An 18,224-nucleotide genomic window follows, 5' to 3' on the forward strand; every position below is an offset into this window, starting at 1 on the left:
GTGATCATGTGGAAAATGACAAGAGTTTCAAGTCAGTTTTTTCTATTTGGAAACAGAATTTTTATCACAGTCACCACTATTGGCCCAGGGCTTAAAAAAGTGATATAGATCTGGCTCTGGATGGTAGAGGCTTCATTTAAGGAACAGAAGATATTCCAACTTTTCTTGGCTTCATGTTCTTTTCCCTTTGCTCTGACACAGGCAACATGTTCCTGCTGGTCTAATTTGCCCATGGAGTTCTAGAGGTACAAATAAATCACCTTTAAGTGAGAGTTTCTAATAAAAGCACTGGAGCCATGAAATAGCATCTGTGTTATGCTTTTATGGTTGAAATTAAAAGCGAAAGTAAAAGAGCCTCCATTTACTACGCATAATTATTGGATAGTGTTCATTCCAGATTCCATGGATTTCCACAGGCTCTTTGTTTCCATCTATCTACCACCACATGTAACAACAAAAAGCCTTCCCTTAAGCATTTAATACTTAACCTGGTAATAAATAGACTTTGTACAGCTAATTATCAACCTCATATAGCCCTACAGATTTCATCTTTTCTTCCTAATGCATAAGACAGATTATCTTGGTTGACTGAACAATATATAGAGGGAAATTTCCAGTAACCAATTTCTGTAGAAACAAACTCTGGGCCTCTAGTTCCTCAAGACAAGCATCTGGTAAGTGATTTATCAACTCTCTCTTTAAAGTATCAATATTTTGTATAAAACTAAGTTTAACAACTGAAAAATTAGAGAACAAGAAATGGAGAATTCTCGTATGGATGTTTTGCTGTGAAATGGGAACTATCTGGGGATTCTTAGGTCCAGATTTTCTATCATAAATTCAAAGCATTATTTTTCATATTTAAAATTGTATTGTCTGAAGAGGTAGTCTGCTCTACTAATTTTAACTTTGTAAAGCTAAAACTAATTTTAAAGATTATTAATCTTCCACCTCAGTATTTCTGTTTATCTCGAAGGAATATTTATCTCAAAGGAATATCTCAACTACTTGGTTGAGTTCTTTAAAAATCTGTGTGTAAGAATATGGAAATCCGATCTAGGTAAAGATACAAGTCTGCTTTTTTGTACTTCTTGAAATTACCAAAGAATTGTATTGTATAGATGTTAGATAAATGCATTTTCCATTGATGACTGCTTTATTTCCTTTTTCAAAAATAATTTGACTATATGGCATGTTTTTCACTACAATGCATATATGATCTTTTTTATCTTTAAATTAGAGAACCACTACAGTAATGTGTTCTTCAGTTTCTACAAATTTATTACTTTCCTAAAGGTTTTGAAACAAGATTATTTTTTCATGCGCACTCTCCTACTGTCACTTTAATGAAAAACTACTTCAGAATGGTCTCTTCTATATCCCTTTGACTTTTACCTTAGATTTATTATTTAAGCAATATTCTAAAAACCCCACATTAGTACAGAAAACCTTAATAAATGAAGAGTCACTTGATATCACTAAATGTTTATTGTAGTAATGAGATTATTTAGCATTGTATTTTAACAACTGATGAAAAGAACTTAATACATTTTAAACCTAAATATTTGAAATTAGAATGATTCTAGTAAGTCAGATTAATTTATTTGGGCTAATGCCTATGACCAGTCAATACAGGTTTTTTCAACGCATAAATGTTTACAATCACGTTTTTTTAAAAAGAAAGATATAAATATTTTCTTCAAGATGTGAAAATTAGAAGCCAATGTTCTGAAAATGTTCCAAAATTATATTTTATTTTAAACCATTAAAATAGATTTATTAGCTATCAGCATGAATAAAGCTATACTGAACTTTAAAATCACTATATTCCCAACTGAAAATGGGGATAATATAGTTGAAGGCTGTATGATCATATGATACCTAAATTTCCAGATATACTAGAAGAGGTATTTTATATGGTAAAAAAAAAAATTCATTTGGGGCCACATGACTCATTTAGTGTTTCATGATGGCTCAGAGTATGCAGAGGGTATTTTCAGCAACAATTAGACCCTTTGTTTTCTCTGGAATGTTGGCAAGTGTATCCTTCTTCATTGCATCTAAGAACAACTTCCTGTTGTGTTCTGAAACTTGACAGAAATAAACTTGAAAGAGTTTGGAACTGATTTCAAAAGTCAATAGGAAGTAGCTATCCAAAGCCTTTAAAAGTTTGAAGAATACTTTCAAGGGTGTGTGTCCGGGCAGAATCTAAGATGTCGCAGTTGAAGATGCACACCTGAGTTAAAGTCATCTCCTTCTAGGAAAAATTAAAGCTTTATGAAACTTCACAATGCACACATCTAGCGCTCGCTTTGGCAAAACATACACAGGTACATTCATCTCATTGCATCTCATAGCACCACATCCTGAGAATAGATTTTAGAGAGGAGGAACAGTGGAATAACACTGATCTTTCCTAGAAAAGAGTAATTCTTTGTTTTGGAAAAGGTTTGGTGATAAGAGATCTGACATTGCCCAGGTAATTTTCTTTAGGTCTGATTCATCCCACTATAGGCCACTTTGCCTTTGTCAATGTGGGTTTAAGGCTTAATCTAACTCCAGTTTTGTCAAGTTAGCAGAAATCAATGTTTTCAGCCTATATAAATATCATTATTTCTCAAAGACATTGAATTTTGTATCTTATTCTCCAAAGAAGGTTGTGCTAAAAGTTACAGTACCCATAGAAATTATAGATGGACAAGAAAGAAAGAAACATATTTTAAAGGAGAGTAATGAAATACTTTCGTTAACAAAAGTGCTCAAATTGGTTTAAACATTAAAAGGGAATAAACATATGTGTGTGTGTGTATATATATACACATATCTTTATATATATATATATATATATACACACGCACATATGGATTTTTAAAAGGATGAATCGAGAAACAGAGAAAAAATATAGGCTAAGAAAAAGTAATGTTATTGTCTAATAAGATAGATTCAAAACAAAAAAGATCAAGAGTTAGCTAAATCTATGTTAATAAATATTATATTCCATAATGAACACAATCACAATTTTATAGTTCAGAGAGCATAATTTCAGAGTAAGAAGAAAAACCCATTTACTGTGTATGTTAAAAGTTTTGAGAGAAATTGATAGAAATAGATATGCAGAGGTAAATCTTACACAACATTAATCTATCTGAGAGATTATATTAAAATATTTTGAAGATTCAAAAATATATTGACATTGAATACATTTGTATATATGCATATATAAATATATACATTTACATATATATACAGATTTATACATACACATATATACACTAAATATGGACACCAACAGATATACCAATAGATATATCTTATACTACCAATAGATAATACAACTTGCCACAAAATGATCATTTTGATCATTTTGGTCACAATCAAATGTAAAATATAAAATTTATGATGTTTGAATTCTCTAAACCAGCAAATTAACATAGAGAATCTAATTAAAAATTTTAAAATGAGACAAGTTAAATTTGCAAATTAAAGCCAAATCAAATACATTTTCTTTATAATAATCGATTGGGTTAGTAATCATACAATTAAATACAAATTATTTAGTAAATAATGAAAACTGGAAATATTTGAGCCTCTTGGCTTTGGCCAAAACTAACCAGTGACAAATTCAAAGCCTTAAATGTTTTGGGGTGCCTGAGTGGCTCAGTTGGTTAAGCAACTAACTCTTGATTTCAGCTCAGGTAATGATCTCTTGGTTTGTGAGACTGAACCCCATATCGGGCTCTGTGCTGACAGCATGGAGCCTGCTTAAGATTCTCTCTCTCCCTCTCTATCTATGCCCCTCCCCCACTCTCTCTCTCTCCCTCACTTTCTCTCTCTCTCTCAAAATAAATAAACATTTAAAAAGTTATTTAAAAATCCTTAAATGTTTTCATATTAAATTAAAGACAATTAATTATTCAACTGAAAAAAAAAAAAAACACCAAAAAACAAAGAAAGAACAGGATGGTGTCCAGAATCCATAAATCTATGTATGATTTTTTTGAGTATAGATGACACACAGTGTTACATTAATTTATACACAGGTGTACAACTCATTGATTTGACAAACTTGCACATTATGCTATGTTCACCATGTGTAGCTGCCATCTGTCACATCACATCTCTATTAAAATGTCATTGCCTGTTTTCTTTATGCCGTGCCTTTTACTCCCATGATATATTCATTCCCCCTTCCCTGTTTTGCCCAACCCTGCATCTCTCTCCCCTCTGGCAACCATCAGTTCTCTGTATTTATAGATCTGATTCTGCTTTTTGTTGTTTCTTCTTCTTTTTTATTTTAGATTCCACTTTTGAGTATAATCATATGATATTTGTCTTTCTCTGACATATTTCACTTAGCATAGAACACTCTATGGTCCATCCATATTGTCTCAAATGGCACAATCTCATCCTTATTTATGGCTTAGAAATATTCCATTTTCTATTGATGGACACAGATTGCTTCCATATCTTGGCTGTTGTAAATAATGTTGCAATAAACATAGGGGATAAGCATATGTCTTTTCAAACTAGTGTTTTCATTTTCTTTGGTAAAAGACTCAGTAGTGGAATTATTGGATCATTTTTAATTTTTTGAAGAAACTCCATATGGTTTTCCACAATGGATGCACGAGTTTGCATTCTCACCAACAGTGCACAAGGGTTCTTTTTTCTCCACATCCTCACCAACACTTGTTGTTTCTTGCCATTTTGGCTTTAGCCATTCTAATTGGTGTGAAGTAATAGCTCTTGTGGTTTTGATTTGCATTTCCCTGATGATTAGTGAGGTTGAGTATCCTTTCATGTGTCTGTTGGCCATCTGTATGTCCTCTTGGGAAAAACATTCAGGTCCTCTGCCCATTTTTTAATCAGTTGGTTTGTTTTTTAAGTATTAAGTTGTATAAATTCTTTAAATATTTTGGATATTAACCCCTTATTGAATATATCATTTGCAAATATCTTCTCCCATTCCATAGGTTGCCTTTTTGTTTTCTTGATGGTTTCCTTTACTGAGCAAACACTTTTTATTTTGATGCTGTTCCAATAGTTTATTTTTGCATTTGTTTTCCTTGCCTAAGGAGATACATCTAGAAAAATGTTACCATGGCTGATGTCAGAGAAATACTGCCTGGGGTTATGATCCTTCACTTCGTTATGTACATGTTGTTTGACTTTGGGAATTTCTCATAACATCTCCAACCCTTGGTTCCCTTTTCTGGAAAATAGGGGTAAATAATATCTATCTCATATATTGCTAGAAAGGTAAATTATTATTATAATTTTTTGTGGTTAATATTTTATTGATCTTTACTCTGTGTCAAGCATTGTTCCAAGTACTTTACTCATTTAATTCTTACAAGTATCCAATGTGATGAGACATAAAATAATTCCCATTTTACAGTTGAAGACAATATAGTCAAAAAATTTACAAAAATTATTCAGAATCACACTTGAAAGGGCCTTTTGAAAACTGGCTCCAATCCATTGTGGGTGCTCCATAAATGTTTATTTCTCCACCTTCTTCCATCTGCCTTTGCCTACTTTTGATCGTACAAAACAGGAAACATTTGCTCAACCTTCTAACCAACTCTGCCAAATATTGCCTATTTCTCTGCGGGAGAAATCCAAAGCTCCTACTTTTTAGGTGAAATCATACAGCATCATGGTGACAGAAAAGCCACATTTCAAAGAAAGAAAGACAAAATCAAGTTAAAGAAAAAAACAACCCACATACAAACACAGACATACACAATTCTATTTTCAATGAAGATACATGCTTGTTATCCTATTCCTAACATGTATATCATTTACACTTACAAACAAGAAGGCCCTATTATAAAGCAGAGTTGTATATACTTTCAGGAACTGAGATAGTGATCTCACCAATCTCTTCCATTGCTATGGTATTAGAGAGCTGTTTTCTGGATTTAACAAGGCCCTGGGGATGCCAGATGAAGAATATAATTAACTCTTTACCATAAAATACCTATGTTAAAAGACCCTGACAATAAGAGTGCCTGGTAGCAAATGGCATCCATTACTTCCTATGTACAAAGAATTGCCTGAGGATATGAAATAATAGGGTACATTCATCTTGTGAATATCTGTATGAGATGGAGGAAACAGGTAATTGCAATTATCTCCACTTAAATACTAAAGTTGTTAAGCATTTTTAAAGCTAATGGCTTGCTTAAGACAAATTATAGTGGCATCTGAGTTGCCTAGTCAGTTAAGCATCTGAGTCTTGGCTTCAGCTCAGGTCATGATCTCACGGTTTGAGTTGGACCTCCACGTTGGGTTCTGTGCTGATAGCATGGAGTCTGCTTGGGGTTCTCTCTCTCTCCCTCTCTCCCTACTCTTCCCCACCAGCTCCAGCTCTCAAAAATAAATAAATAAATAAACAAACAAACAGACATTTAAAAAGAGAGAGAGATTATAAAGCAGAGATTAAATATAAAAACTTAGACCTTTATCTCTTTCTGTGGGACTAAATCAAAGATAGAGAATAGTTCTCTAGATGAAAGAGAATGTATTTTTTTTCTGATTTGAGACAGTGTTAAAATTTTTAAAAAGCGTGAATTTTGAGGGGCCCCTGGGTGGCTCAGTCAGTTGGGCCTCCGACTTCGGCTCGGGTCACGATCTCGCGGTATGTGAGTTCGAGCCCCGCGTCGGGCTCTGTGCTGACTGCTCAGAGCCTGGAGCCTGTTTCGGATTCTGTGTCTCCCTCTCTCTCTGACCCTCCCCCATTCATGCTCTGTCTCTCTCTGTCTCAAAAATAAATAAATGTTAAAAAAAAAAAATGTTTTTTTAAAAAGCGTGAATTTTGAGATTATGATGGTATAAATGGTGACCATATGATAACACTTTTAGAAATACATGCCCGACAGTGTGCTGCATTTTCTTTTTCTTTTTCTTTTCTTCCAAGTTTTTATTTAAATTGAAGTTAGTTAACCTATAGTGTACTATTGGTTTCAGGAGTAAAATTTGGAGATTCACCATTTACATAGAACACCCAGTAGCATGATGCATTTTCATACACATTATTTCATTTATGATATTTTTTCAAGTTTTTATTTAAATTCCAGTTAGTTTCATTTATGAGCTTATGACAATGACGTTAACACAATGACAATGATTCTATGAAATGGATGCTATCTGGTCAGATGAAGAATTCTATGCCCAAAAAAGTTCACTTGCCCAAAGCTACTTAGTTGGTAAGTTCTAGATTTTTCTAGCAGTGGCCTTTCCAGAAACAAAGCTGAGAGCTTTCACTGTTGGATGAGTTAATTTCCAGGATGTGAAATCTGGTTTTACCATTTAGAAGTTTTGTGTTATAGGGCAGGTTGCATAAACTCTGAAAATTTCCAATGATAATATCAATTTCAAAGCTATTATTAAGTCAGGTGGAGATATATAATATGAAAATTATAATGACTATAAACGCTCATAAATATTAGTATTTTTCATGTATTATGCCTTTCATGTATTAGCCTTAATCCATGCTATCTTAGCCAACTAAATTTGATAACATAAACTAAGATCATTTATAGGATACAGTGTGTGGGAAAAGAACATAGGTTCATTTCTATGTAGACAGCAAACAAAAGACAACAGTCAAAAGGCACATAATTGGATAATTTATTACAGACATAAACTGCCAAAAGTCATGTGAAAAATACAGAATATTGTTTGTATTACTTTTGAGATTTTATAAATAAGAAGCTTTTATAAATGTACGCTTTGAAGTTTGATAAAAGCAAAGCAGCATTTTAACTAGCAGTATCCTAACAGAATTTTTCAGCAATAGAGGAGTGTTGTGGTAAACATGTTCCTTTCTTGTTTCTACTGTTATGACCTAAAACATATAGTTGGGGGGCACTGGGTGGCTCAGTAGATTAAGCCTCCGACTTCATTCAGCTCAGGTCATGATCTCACTGCCTGTGAGTTCAAGCCCCACGTCAGGCTCTGTGCTGACAGCTGAGAGCCTGGAGCCTGCTTCAGATTCTGTGTCTCCCTCTCTCTCTCTCTGCCCCTCCCCTGCTCGACTCTGTCTCTCTCATAACTAAAATAAAAACATAAAAAAAAAATTTTTTTTAAACATATAGTTGGTAACCAGAGAATATTCATTTTATTTAGAATTGGAGAATGTTAGGGGTGAAACAAACCAGAGTGACCATTTTGTGTATTTCCCATATTTTTTAGACAGGTAAAACCTGGCTCAGAAATAGGAGGTAAGTAACTCAGGTTTATACAGTTGGTTTGTGAAACAGTTCAAATGCCACACCTCAGATTCCCAATGCTGTGCTTGAAAAGCCCCACAAATACAGCATTTCTATTGCTAAAATAGTTTAGTCTTTACACATTTAAAAAGGAGTTCATAAAATCTGTCCTGTTTAGGTGTGTTGAATATCGGGGTACCTGGGTGACTCAGTTGGTTAAGCGTCCAACTCTCGATTTCAGCTCAGGTCATGATCTCACGTTTGCTGAGTTCCACCCCATGTTGGGCTCCACATTGAGTGTGGAGCCAGCTTGGGATACTCTCTCTCTCTCCCTCTCTCTCTCCCTCTTTCCATCTCCTCTGTTTCCACTCTCCCTGTCTCAGAATAAATACCTTTTAAAAAAGAATCTGAATATCAAAATATTATCACTTTCTAGGGGAATAACGTATTGATTATTGTGATTTTAATATTAACTTTTTTTGTGATTAAGACACATCATATCCTTAGGTACAATATTTCATTATTTTAACTCATTAATAGGCATGAAAGCCAATGTTTGGTTTAGGTTAACACAGACTAACATTGACTTTTATCAGTGTGAAGAATATTAAGTAGTTTCCGAGGACTTATAATTATCTTCCAGAGGAAGTTATATTTCAAGGGACATTTTGTTTACATCTATTTAATTTACTTGTTATTAATAATTATATTTGATTTAAATTTTTTTTTAAAAAGAGTATGCCTGGGTGGCTCAGTCAGTTAAACGTCTGACTTCAGCTCAGGTCATGATCTCAGGGCTCCTGGGTTTGAGCCCCGAGTCGGACCCTCTGCTGACAGCTCAGAGCCTGAAACCTGCTTGACATTTTGTGTCTCCTTCTCCCTCTGCCCCTCCCCCACTCACGCTCTGTCTCCCTCTCTCCCTCTCTCTCTCTCTCAAAAATAAACATTTAAAATTAATAATTACATTTGAATTATCTACAAAAACTTCATTAAACATTAGACAAAGTCAGCCATTATTCCAGTCTATTCTTTTGGTGTAGTTGACAGACCTTGTAAGAGACAATATGAACTTATTTCACTAGTAAACCCAGGTGGAATGAAAGTTTTATATCTAATGCTGAAACGTCTAAAGACATGTCTGTTTCAATTAAAACATCAACATTAAACTAACTTTTATATCAAATATTTTCCCAGACCATGTGAACTTAAAAAAACATGTAGGTTAGTTTCTATCTTTCTGAGAGGTTTAGAAAACCAAATCCTTATAAGCACTTGTCTTCAACTAAATAGAACTCTTTCAGAAATTAGTTTTAGCAATACCATCCAGAGGTAGAAACATATCACATATTTACAACATATACGCGTGGACATACACCCAAACACACAGACATATAGACCTTATTTCTTTTTTATTCTCAAGTTACTTAATGTACAGTGTAGTCTTGGCTTTAGGAGTAGAACCCAGTGATTCATCTCTTACATAGGACACCCAGTGCTCATCCTGAAAAGTACCCTCCTTAATGCTGGTTCCCCATTTAACCCATCCATTACATTTTAAACACATAATAAGATGTATAACTTCAAAAGACAGAGAAAGAACCGACATTCTTCCAAGAAGCACTTTAATTTCTTAAGGCCAATGCTTTACAAGCCTTTAGAGATAAAAAGGGGAAGGTTTTTGTTTTGTTTTGTTTTGTTTTGTTTTTTCCTGGGAAACAAGGTTTTTATCTGTGGCTACAGCCACAACTGGGCAGCAGGGCAGGTGGGAACACCCAGGCTGGTGAGTCCAGCCAAGCTGCCAAGTTGTCTCCCACCTTCAGCAAACAGAGCACAAAGGTGTTCAGGGACCGGCTGAGGGCATTGGTGCAGCAGTAAAAGCAGCAACACTCAACCTCAAGTCAGGTACCTGGAGGGTCATGGAAGGTCCCTGCAGGATGAGGGAGGACTAGAAACCCGGGGCTGGGACTCAGAAGCCTTAGGAACAGGGAAAGTTTTCCAATGGTAAAGGAATAGGTGAATTCTGAATTGCCTGCACAGCTGACTTTTGTTTTGCAAAAGGATTTGTGAGTTAAGGATAGTTTTTCTCAATTCCTCGAAGAATTGGGTGGTAACTTAATTGACATTATGGATTGATTCACCTATCCAATTATATTATCTTCAATTTGCTTCTTTCCCTCTGCGTACATAGTTTTAATTTTAAATATTTCTGGCAATATTGAATAACCTCCATCAGGTGTCAGATGGGTCCCTAAAGAGAATGAAAAAAAATATTACTTTCTCAAAATCCAGAGTCACTTATAAAATAAGAAAAAAGCAAAGCAAAGCAAAACAAAACCTTGCATGTAACAGGCAGGCAGAAAGCCAAGCACAGTTATGCAAAATGAGACCAGTGAGAAGGCCAAGGCTGTCCCTGGGACAGAAAGGTTCAAAAAGCAATGGGTTTGGATTTCGAAAGGAAGGGTCAATGTAACATTGCATTTTGCAATCTCTAGTGGGCACTACAGAGACTCGGGAGAACTGATTTTGGTAAGAATTTTTACCTTTGGTGGGCTTCTTCTGGTTTTTCAAAGATCCTCTCTATTGGCTCTGGTATTTGCCAGAGTTTTCCCTTAGTTGTTTCAAGGAATAAAGTAACCATTTACCTGAAAAATCTCTCAGTTTTGTCCTGTCTAGGAGAGGCCCATATAGGAGCCATCCTTTGGAGGCAGATCTAGGGGTGTCTGTAAGGCCATCCACTGAGATTTTTGTTTACAGTTATGTAGTCTCTTCAGGAGAAACAATTCAGACAGAGGATCACACTGGGGGAGCAGCAGGAGTTAAGTCAGTCATAGAATCTTTTGTTTCAGGCACTTCTTGCATCTTTAATTTATTGTTAGCCTTTTGTAATCTTTTAATGAAACTATTTTGAACTTTTTTAGCCTTGTGGAGGCTTCTGCTTGCCAATTAAAAGAGGTATTCAGTTCTGTTTGAGAACCCTTACTTTCAAGTGAGCTTCTTAAGTCATCTTATCTGATCGGAACGATCCACGTATGGCCACTTTACTTCCACATTGTCTTTAGTAACATTTTTCCATCTTGCTAGACATCTGGAACATTCTGGAACTATAGTTCTTAGACATAAAATAAGCAGGTAAGCCAGAAGGAAGCACACTCAATTCTCTATATACAGAGGATCCCATTTCTTTCAGCTAGGTTTTGGGTTTCTTGGAGCCAAACTAATACTTAAGAGGGACTTGTCAAGGGGTTGGGATTTAGTGAGGTGTTTTGCAGTGTGCCTTATTGCATGGAAACTTTCTTGAGGTTGGTTGGTGACCTAGTGTCAACCTAACTCATTCTGTGACAAATTTATCCTAACACAGAGTCTTTGAGTTAGGCAGTGAGTGCTCTAACAGCTCTTAAATGCTCAACCTATGCCCACTAAGTTTTGCAGCTTTTTGGCCTCCAAGATCCATGCTACCAATAACTTTTATTTACATAAAACAAGACAAAAAAACATGTCCACCTTAATACACCTGCAGCAACCAAAAAATGTCATTCTGGACTGGTCAAGAGAAGGCCCCGTGCATACCACAAGCAAACCCCAACGTGGGCTTAACCAGCAGATGCCCTTCAGGAGACTTTGGACAGGAAATTGGGAAAGGATTCAACCAGCAAACTCCAATAAATAAGGGCCTTGGACTGGAACTGGGGAAGGGATTCCAACATGGACTTGTGGACTAAACCAAGGGCTAAGAACTGGTGTTCTGCTCTGTTAGAGCCTCCTGTCAGAAAGCCAGTTAGATCAGTAGCTTGAATATAAGAACAGAGCTAAAACCAAGACTTACCAGGAGCCCTCAGAAAGGACAAAAAAAACAGTGGACTCAAAGACTCAAAGGGCTTGTGGGGCATCATACCTATGTTTCTTTTTGCCCCCCAAATGCCATCAAAAGTTCACTCTGGATCCCATGGGGAGCCTGAGTGGCTCAGTCAGTTAAGCATCTGACTCTTGATTTCCGCTCATGTCGTGATCTCATGGTTCGTGGGTGTGAGCCCCACATCGGACTATGTGCTAACAGTGCATAGCCTGCTTTGGATTCTCTCCCTCTCTCTCTGTCTGCCCCTCCCCTGTTCATGTTCTGTCTCTTTCTCTCTCTCAAAATAAATACATACACATGAAACAATTACAAAACTAAAACTAAACACTAAAAAATAAGAAGTTCACTTTGATCCCAATGCTACCACCAAATCGGTTAGGAAACAAAGTTCAACCAAGTAAATTTTAAGATCTAATTTGTTAAATGATTCATGAATTGGGCAGCATCCCATCTATAGCAAATAGAGAGGAGCTTTCTCATGTTGTTATGTGTGAGTTTTCTAAAAAGATTTATAGTTAAGGTAGGGCCTAGATAACACAGTAGGGAAAACATATTTAGGAGGAAAGAAATGGCCTCAGATTTAAACGTTTTGAATTTGTCAAACAGTCAAGACATTCATAGAAATGTTCAGAATATATAAGTCTTTGTCAGCCTGGTGATGTTGACACTAATACATGTAAGTCACATATCGAGGGTGTTTACAGAGTAGATAAGAATGCTGACACTAGATTTGAAGTTATCACATTTAAGGTGTGACCACTCATTTATCTGTCCTTTATGTATGAATTCTAGTTATCATTTTTCTCTTACTACTTAATTCTTCATTCCTTATCACTTTACCATGTTCTATATTTCCTCATGGTACTTATCTCCATATAGTATGTCTATTCTTATTTTATCTAACTCCACATTGGCTCCATAAGAGTAGATATTTCATTGAGAATGTTCCTGTAGTATCCACAATATGTTGGATAGTACAATACAGACTATACTGTGGTAGGGTCCCCTCCCTAAGGAAAGAAAAAAAAAACAAAACAAACCTCAAGGCAACCTTGCTACTTGACAACGTCCCTCAAGACCTTGTAACATGAGATCACTTAATCAGACTATAAGTTTGTGTGTTTCCATATATGGGAGACAAAGAAGCAAAAAAGATATAAAAAAAAAAACTACACCACGTGGCATTCTGGGCTCAGTTCTTTGGGTACGAACCCAGCTGAGTGGGGCTGGCAGGAATAAAGTTGCTTCCCGGAAAGAAAAGCCTCAGTGTTATGACACTCTGTGCGAGAATCCTGCTCCATTACTTGGGGGCTCTCATCCAGGATTTGGAGATGGTGCGTTTCCACCTCCTTTGCCACTAGGGATGCGAACCTCAGGGCGCCTGGAGAGGTGGTTCACCAGGCACCAGTGGACTGCTCGATCCGCAGGAGACTAGCCCTTCCAGCGCACGGAGGCCAGAACTCTGTGTGTGCCAATGGAACCCTTGAAGCCCAGGAACCAGTTCAGAGAATACCCGTCACACTGGTAGGAACCCGGGTTCATTTTGTCAGACCTGCCCCTAAGAGGCGGAAGGGGAGCCTGATCACCTCCCAGACTTGCCCTAGTAGTTCCACAAGGGAGGAGGAATGAAGCTGCAAATCTAAGGCTTTGGGTGTTGGGCGGCAGGTTGGAGTCACCATGTGACTGTGTATGGGGACTTGTGTCTCCTTCATTTCCTGTGTCAATGACTATGATAATTAGAGCCAACAGTCTCTGGTTAGTCTACCTCAGAACGGAGACTTTAAGAAATATTCCCAAGCAGCTGCTGAAACTCCTTTTGTTTTGGGGAAGTTCCCTGTCTTCTCCGGACTGACATGGACTGCCTAATTCTACTGGTGGGAAACAAAACAAAAGAAACCTGGAGTCTGCTCCTCTGTCTGAGTTGACAAGATTTAAAAGTGGGAATTCTCTTTCTCTGCCTTGTGCTGGCACCTTGTCTCTTCTGCCTTCCCTTCCCTCCCTCCTGCTTCTGCACCACCTGGGGGGAGGCCTACATAACTGGCTCCTCAATGCCTCAGGCACCATCAACTCCTCTTCCCACCCGAGATGTTGAGAAGTGAAGACCACCGAAGACAGATTTCCCCACTAACATTCCAGGTAAAAATTAACCATGGGGAACAAATTGTCTTAAGTGGACTCAAGTAAAGCATATTCAGTGTTTAAGTTAATTTAAGTTTGTTGATTTGAGATAGACAATGTTTAACAACATTAAAAAAAATTATTCTACCTAGATTTGCTGTAGGTCAAATAAGCTCATGTTATCTCTGTTCCAATTTGTTAACAAAAGGATGATTTAAAGTGATGGTTAATTTTGTCTGTCTCAAAGTTTTCATGGGTAATTGTTAAGATAGCTTTCAAAGTCTTTGGTAACCTAAAACTTTAAAGCTTTGCTTGCATGATAAATTGAGATTGAGTTTATTGGATATCTAATGAGATAAGAGGTGGAAGCACTAATTACCAGATGTAGGTTTGTGCTTCTGACTTGTTGCAGAAAAAAAAAAAACTAAGGATATTCGGAACTATTGAAAAGCATGCTTTCTACTTAATGGATTCATAAGTTTGCCATCTAAAAAAAAGTTCTGATGTAACATAGAGTTCACAATTGGTCAGTACTTAGTTCACTGGTACCAAGGTTTCTAGAAGTTAAAATTCTGCTACATGTAGTTAAAACTGGTAAAAATAAGACAAGCAACTCTATGTAGACAAGTAAGAGATGTAAAAGAAAGATATAAAAAATGAAAATATATTTTTTTTGAAGGTAAAAGAAAGTAATTTTGTCCTACATGAGACTGGCTATTTGGATAAAAATGGCTTGGGACAAAATCTAAATGCAAAGAAAAGTTGTAGAAGGCTCGTGAAGGAAAATCTTTAAAAAGAAATTTTATGTGTGGTCAGGATGGACTAAGGTTAAAATAAATGGATTTTAAAAGTACACAGGGTTAAGATTAAAATTCTTCCTTTGATCCAAAGAATGGGGAAATGATGGCAATACCTTTGGTCCCAGCCTCCAAATCCTCCACATTTGTGTTGTTTCTGTTTAGCAGAGGAGTGGATGCCTCTGCCATATGAGGGATGGATAATATATAAAGGGCTTTTACTAAGATACATGGGAGCCATTTTACTAAACTTAGCCCACTGTATGCCAAAAATGGATATCCACATGGCTGAAGCATATTTATGTGGGCATTGTTGGAAAAGGCAGGGGAATAGACCTTGACTTTGGCTCTTTAAGCCCCTCCCTCAACGGCAATAATCGATATGCAAGTTATTGTTGGGCCATAATAGAATTAATGCACCCTATGACAACCAAGAAAAGCTTGCTTGGTCACAGTCCATATGCCCAAGGTCCTACAGGCAGGAAATAGGGTGGGGGGTGGGGTGGGGCGGAAACCCTTTACATTACAAGGTTTAAGACAGATAAAAGGAGATCTAGGTAAACTTTCTGATTGGGTAAGTATATAAAGGCTTTTCAGAATATTACATATGTTTTTGAGTTGACCTGGAAAGATATAATGCTTTTGTTAAATCAGACTCTTAATGAGACAGATGGTTTGGGGAAAAAAAAAAAAAAAAAAAAAAAAAAGGAAATCTAAGACTTAGCCCTTAAATTATGCTAAATTAGCCACTATTTTACAAACATAAAATGGGAAGACCAATGGCCTTCCTACAGAGGTTGAGGGAGACTCTCATTAAGTATATGGGAATCCCCCCGACACCCCTAAGGCTGAGATGATTTTAAAGGACAAATTTGTCACTCAATCAGCCCTAGATATTCAGAGAAAATGCAAAAATTAGCTGTTGGCCTTGACGGGACCCTGAAGGAGCTCTTACGAGCTGCCAATTGGGCATATTACAAACAAAACAGAAAAGGAAACTTTAAAAAAAAAAGAAAAGAAAAGAAATATGAAGCCTTAGTTGTGGCCTTACATACTATGTCAGACTGAACTTCCCAAGGTCCTGGCACCAAGTGCCGTTTATACGGCCTTTCAGAACACTAAAATGGGAACATCCTCAGAGGGGACAACCAAAATGAAAACCCCATAAGCCATGCCCCTTGTATGGAAACAATCACTGGAGATCTGAGTGCCCTCAGGGACCTCTATCTATGAGGGCTCAGATAACCAATGTCCCTGGAATGAACTAACCAGTTCCTGGAGCTCTTCACGGTGGCTCCCCTAAACCAACTGTCTATCAGAAACCCAGAACATTGGGTAACTCTGAATATAGAAGGAAAACTGATTGATTTCCTTCTTGACACCAAAGCTGCCTCTTCTGTCCTCCTTTCCACTCCAGGCCAGCTATCCAAAGGCAGCATGATAATTAGAGGCATCTTTGAAAAACTTCTAACTAAATTTTTCTCTCACCCCTGGGATGTATATGGGGAAACCTAATTTTTTCTCATTCTTTACTGATAATGCCAGAGAGCCTCACTCCCTTGCTAGAAAGGGACATTATAACTAAATCATAGACTATGTGCTACTAACTCCAGGACAGATAAACAATTATGTGAATTTTTGAAAATTACTGGATATTGTAGGCTGTAGATCCCAGGGTTCAAAAAAATGGTTTCCTGCTATATCAGTTATTAAAGGGGACTCAATCCTACTAGTCTCCCCCACAAAAATAAACTGGGGTCTGACTTCCAGACACTGTCTCCAGCCCTTGGAGTGGTTACAAACAGAGCAGGGCAATTACTATTACCAAGCTCACAGAGCTGAAAGATTATTAAAACACAGCATCAGGACTTTCATTTCGGGAGGGACAAAACTTATCAAATGGCCCAAAGAATGTTTACGAAAAGAAAAATTGTCAAGGACAGTTCTGCAAGTACTATCAGGCTGTAAAGTATGTCTTAAAAACAAACTCTCAACCACAAACTTGCTTTCCCAGAAAATCAAGGAACTGGAGACTATCCAGTAAAGACTAACAATTAGGTTTCACTCATCTGCCAAAGTAAAAAAAAAAAAAAAAAAATTTCCAACATCTGTTTGTGCGGGTTAATGCTTTTACTAACTGGGTAAAGGCCTTCCCCTACAAGACAGAAAAGGCACATAAAGTAATAAAAATTCTGCTTTATAAAATAATACCCAGGTTTAGCTTATCTAAAAATTTACAAATTAATAATGGTAAATGGCTGCCTTGACTCTTTCTCTAGTAGAACTCCTGGCTTTTAAAGAAGTTTTACACATCAAAATAAAGCAGACTGTCTGCTTATACTCAGCAAAACTCTTAATAACACCTGATAAGCATTAGATGCCTTAAATTTTTTTTAATTAAGTTAGGGCCAAACTCTTAGAAATAGAGCCACCATTGATTACTTACTGCCACCACTTCTCCATCACCTGGGTTAAGAGATTGATTCCCTGTCATATGTTGTTTACAAAGTCAGGGTCTCTCCTAGATTATTTGACAGGTGTGGGAACTGGGGACATTATCTTAAGATGCCATTTTGTAGGTCAGTATAATCTTCACTGTGTGTTTTTCTCGTTATGTCTACTAATGTTTATGCCACCTCATGCCTGTCAGCCTTCCTGTAAAACCATGCTGTGGGCCACTCGACTGACCCTTGAGTAGACTCTAACTGCTGAACCCCTAAACCATCCCTTATCAGCTTGAAGAAGCCAGAGCAGTCATCATCCTTATTTTCTAACACCAGTTACAGGCCCTATTCCAGGGAAGAAATAAATAGGGAAAGGGTTAACATTAGGCAGGGAGAGATAAGGGACGTTCAGGAGGCAGACTGCAGCTACAAATGGGAGGCGAAGAACCAGATGGGGTTTTCCCCTTATAAAATCCCTTATGGGCACCCTCTCCCCATTATCCAGTGCATACGGAGGGATCTAAATGAGGTAGACAATCTAACCCAATCTAAGGCAGCAGTTGCGAGCCCTTGGCTGTACCCTAACCACCTTACTCCACTGGGTCAGGGAGCGATTACTTGTGAATCTGACCACAGACGCTCACCCCTTTAAACCGGGAGATGCAATATAGATAAAGAAATAAACTGTCCACCCCCTAAAAGCTCCCTGGAGGGTCCCGTTCACTGTCATTTTGTCCACCCTTACTGCAGTAAGGTAGGCAAAGTGGGTCTCTGCATTCACTACAGCAGAGTGAAG

General features: G+C 37.1%; 1 protein-coding gene across 4 annotated transcripts in view; it reads left to right on the forward strand.

The window, feature by feature from the left end:
• Positions 1–392: 392 nt before the first annotated feature.
• The window catches only part of LOC102969965 (sulfotransferase 1 family member D1), a 45,012-nt gene continuing 27,180 nt past the window's right edge, over positions 393–18,224 (forward strand). Inside the window, exons 1-2 of one of the 4 annotated variants that reach the window (XM_042984418.1) lie at positions 13,291–13,593; positions 14,155–14,205. The gene's annotated coding sequence lies outside the window, so the exon portion shown is untranslated. Of the gene's footprint in view, positions 675–13,290; positions 13,594–14,126; positions 14,206–18,224 lie in introns of those variants that run through there. The other 3 variants (XM_042984417.1, XM_007086913.3, XM_007086914.3) reach the window with 3 other exon arrangements.

The sequence above is a fragment of the Panthera tigris genome, chromosome B1 (genome assembly GCF_018350195.1).
Source record: "Panthera tigris isolate Pti1 chromosome B1, P.tigris_Pti1_mat1.1, whole genome shotgun sequence".
Taxonomy (NCBI): Eukaryota; Metazoa; Chordata; class Mammalia; order Carnivora; family Felidae; genus Panthera; species Panthera tigris.